The following is a 4,821-nucleotide window of genomic DNA, read 5'->3' as shown; positions in this document are numbered from 1 at the left end:
TAGACTTGAACTTCGTGTATCCCAGCCTTTTAGCCACTGAATATGGCATAAGGTTCACACTGGAACCTAGATCATAGAGGGATTTTGCAAAAATCGTTTTACCAATTCTCACAGATAAGACAAATCCCCCTGGATCATCTCTCTTCTTTAGAACTTTGTTTTGCAGCACAGCACTACACTCTCTTGAAACCATCATCACGTTCTCTTCCTCTGACACTCTCCCAGAAACTAACCCTTTCACATATCTCTTCAAAGCAGGTATCATCTGAACATCATCAGCTAGGGGTAGTTTTACTGTCAATTCTCTCAACATCTCCTTGCACTTTGCATCCTCCAAATCCTTGCGAGATTTCTTAGGAGGAACAGGGTAAGGAACCCTAGGGGTGTACACGCGTGCAGGAGGTACCTCAGTAGGAACGGTCTGATCGGGAGTCGGGAGCACGTGCTCGCTGGGTGGGAGCACATGCTCGCCGGATGCTTCGGCTTCTTTTTGACTCAACGGTGGAGTCTCAGCAGCATGTTGAGGAAGGTATTCTTCAGCAATACCCTTGCCCTTGTCAATCCTAGCGGATGGTGCTTCTCTAGGGGGTAACTTCTTTCCTCCCCTTAGCTCAATCGCATTGACATACTCGTTCCGCGGGTTTGCTTCCCCTTTTCCGGGCAGAGTCCCAGGAGTTCTTTTCACAGCTTCAGCAGTCTGTGCAACCTGAACTTCAAGCTTCTTCACATGTGACATTACTGCATCATACTTCCCATTAAGGTCATTGTACATGGTATCGACCTTAGCGTTGATTTCCACTGAAGCTTTTTGTTGATTCACCAAGAGTTGTTGCATCATGTTTTTCAGCTCATCTTGAGAGCTGCTAGCAGGTGAAGATCCCAACTGCTGGTTGGTGAAAGGCGGTGCTTGCTGAGCGCTTGTATATGCCTGCTGGTTCCCCCCTTGGAAACGGTTTTGAGTGGGCACAAAATGTTTGCCTTGGAAGTTGTTTGAGAAGGTTTTTGATAACCCATCTGATTCTGAGCTCCTTGCTGCGGATACACCTGATCCTGAGGATTCTCCACGTTGGTGCTTCTATAGGACAAATTCGGATGGCTTCTGTAGTTCGGGTTGAAACCCCTGTTCTGCACAAAACCTTGCCCACTCACATAATTAACCTCCATCGTTTCATCCTCTCCATCACAAATCTCCTGAGCTAGCGGCATGTCTCCGGTCTCATCGACAAAATGGACAGTTTTCTGGCTCCCCTTCAGAAGAAGGTTCACCTTGGCTGTCAACTCGTCAATCTTTTGCGTATCGACACTGTTGACCTTCACGGACCTGTCATACTCAGGAGCCTTGTTGCTGGAGCTTGCAGCTAGGTTCTCAATCAACTGATATGCTCCTTCCTTAGACTTTGTCATAAAATCCCCATTGCTGGCCGAGTTGAGAGCGTTTCTGTAGTCCCAGTTAACTCCATCATAGAAAATGCCCAGAATCTGTTCATCACTGAATCCATGGTGCGGACACTCTCTACGGTACTCTTTGTACCTCTCCCAAGCCTCGCAGAAGGCTTCTCCAGTGTGCTGTTGGAACGATGAAATCTTGTTCCTCAGGGCAGCGGTCTTAGCCTTGGTGTAGAAATGGTCCAGAAACGCAGATCTACACTGTTCCCATGATGTCAGAGACCCAGGTGGCAATGACTTCAGCCAACGTGAAGCTCTATCCGCAAGAGAGAAGGGAAAGAGCTTGCACTTCAGAAAGTCTGGCGGTATCCCATTTGAACCAGTGGTGCTACATATCTCCTCAAAATTCTCGATGTGGTCCATCGGAATCTCAGCTGGGAGACCGTGAAATAGGTGCTGCTTCACTAGAGAGATCATCTGTGGCTTGATCTCAAAATCTTGTCTCGGGATGGTGGGAGGAACAATCGCCGCTCGGTTGGTGTAGAACACATGCGGGTTGTCCTTGTCCCCAATGGACGGTTGTGGCGGCGCGGCTCTTTCGTGTTGAGCACGGAGCAACTGCCCCAACTGTTGTCGAAGTTGCTGCAACTCGGCAGCCATATCCTCATTGTTTCTGTTGTCACCCATGTTGACGGATTGAAACTTTCTGTTCTTGTGGTTTGTTCTTTCTGCCAAAGAGAGCTCTGCGGCTGACAAAGCAACTAGTTCTTCGGTGTTGTTTCTTCTTGTAGATCTTCTTGACATGCACCTGAAACACACGCAAAGAAGAAGCAGAAAGACAAATCAGTAAGGTCTTAGTCTAGTAATTTCGCCGAAAACCAAAGGTAAAAATTTGGTCCCCGGCAACGGCGCCAAAAACTTGATACACAGAGTTTTAAACCCTATTTTCCTACTGCAAGTGCACAGCAAAGAAGTAGTACTTAGGGGTCGAATCCCACGAAGACCAAGTTTTACTCTATGGTTCTATTGGTTCAATTTCAAGCTAAGACAATTCAAAGTTGGGTTTGTTTGGTAACAGTAACGCGATTAAAACGGTATAAAAAGGCAATAAGCAAAACACTAGATCAGGGGTAATTCTCGGGAATTTCAGAGATAGCAACTAAACAACTATTCAGGGCATAGATTAAGTACCAGTCTAGAACTCAAACATAAATATAAACTGATCCACTGTCGTGGTATCAATAACTCTATCTGATCGATTCTGTGCGGAAACGCGGAGCACGTGCTCAGACATCCGGAGCACATGCTCGGCGGTCCATAAACCCTAAACTGTCGTTTGAGCCCAGAATCGCAGACAAGCATTAAAGAACAGGAATGATAAGTTCACAAATCACCTACACATCAACTTTCGCAGGTCTAGGATAATTTGCCCACTAATGTCTTTTCTAGCAACCTATTACACTTTTGATGAATAGATAAACCTAGAATCATAGATTGGGTGATCAAATCAACCTAAGCATTAAGTCTAACAATAGTGAAGACAATCGATTATATAAAGCCCTATTTGTGTTCTGTTGCTAACCCATGAAACCCCTTTTGAAACCCCTAATCTAGCAAAGAAAACTACTCAGACATAGAGAAATGAATCATAGCAAAAGATGAGAAATTCAATGACATAAAAATAAAAAGGGTTCAGAGAATGCTTCACAAGGTAGCCGCTCTTCTCCCTCTCACAAAAACGTCGCTCAAAAACAAAAGAAAAAGGTATATCCCTCTCTCCTAAAAACCCTAGGTTAAATAGCATACAAGTAGAGAAAAATAAGGAAAGATTCCAAATTCAAATCTCCCTATTAAAAAGCGATCTCAGCCCTCTTTCTCTCACAAAGGATCGCCTAAAATAAGGGGAATTAGGCAGGGAATCGGCGCCTAGATGCTTGCCACGTGTCGTCATGAAACCGTAGAGTTGGGAGCATGTGCTCGGAAATCGGGAGCATGTGCTCCTGGGTCTAAAATCAGCTTTTCTGCTCCAATTCAACTCCTTTCTGCTCTGATTGCTCCTGCTGTTCCAATCCTTGCTTTTAGCTTCCTAGCCTCTTATTATAACCTGAAAAGGACTCAAACAACTACAAAACTATCAAATAAACGGGGTCAAAGTGAGTCAAAACCGTAACATATCAAGCGACTACTTAGTGACTATTAGTGCAGTCGTAAATCACCTGTTTTTTTGTAGTGAGACCTTCCTTATCCGACGGTCGGTTTGCTACGTCCGGGAGGCTTTAAAGACTTGTTACCGTCCCTACAAATCACCACATGATCTTTCCCTCTGTTTTTTCCTCACTCGCACAGTTCCGACAATCACTTCTCAGAAGGTCACCCATCTTGAGACTACTCCAGCTCAAGCACTCTTAACTCTGGAGTTCTCTCAGGCTCCTTAACCGAAAAGATAAGTGCACTTTGGTGACATAGGTGGTCAAATCAATTCTTTTAAACCTCTTCGCAAGTCTCTGAAACCGGGGTGTCATAACATCTGTTCAGTTTTTGGTTTTACCTGATACCTAAACGGGTAAACCGAAAACCCAATATATTTCAATTAAGAGGGAGATAGTACTTAAGGTGCTTACATTTCAATGATTTCAATCGTCCTTTCGGCTTCTTCCTCGATACTCGACTCCCTCTTTCAACTTTTTGCCACCCTTTATATGAAACCTCGAGATAAAAACACAAAGTGGAAACCTATATAAGATTTGTGTGCCTTTTCCACTTTCGGTGTTGTCGAGAATCCAATTAGAGGTAAAGTTTACTAATTTACTTTGTACTTCGGTAGTTCGGTTGGTCGAGTTCGAGATTATAGTAATATAGTTATATATTTGCTTGTCTAAAAATTGAGCTTTAGGTTCTGAGTCTGATGTTTGTTCNTAAAAAAAAAAAAAAAAAAAAAAGGTTCTGAGTCTTGGGGCATGTTCTCCGATCATCACCCTCGATCTTCATGATCACCCTCGATCTTCATGAAGATCGAGGGTGATGATCGGAGAACATGCCCCAAGACCCCTAACCTAAAGCTCGATTGTCAGAAATGGGATTGTTATGAGTTCTAAGTTATGACTAAGGGTTGCTTTTGAATGTTTGATATAGATGGTGTCTTGTGATAATCCAATAGGGATAAACAAAAATGATCCGATGAAGGTTGAAACTGACGATGATGAATTAGAGGGGAAAGACAATGATGAGATTGAGACACCTAGTTCTGATAAGCCTATTAAGAAAAAGGGGAAGAAGCTGAAGGAGTTAGTAAGGCAAGAAAGAAGTAAAGGTCGTATGTTTGGCAACATTTCACCAGAGTAGAAAATAAGAAAAACAAGTGTAGTTGCAATTACTGTGGGAGAAAATTGGGTTGTGCAAACAAGTCTGGAACCTCTACTTTGAGGAAACATGTTA

This window comes from Camelina sativa, chromosome 10 (assembly GCF_000633955.1).
Source record: "Camelina sativa cultivar DH55 chromosome 10, Cs, whole genome shotgun sequence".
NCBI classification, from domain to species: Eukaryota; Viridiplantae; Streptophyta; class Magnoliopsida; order Brassicales; family Brassicaceae; genus Camelina; species Camelina sativa.
Note: the sequence above shows the minus strand (reverse complement) of the source record.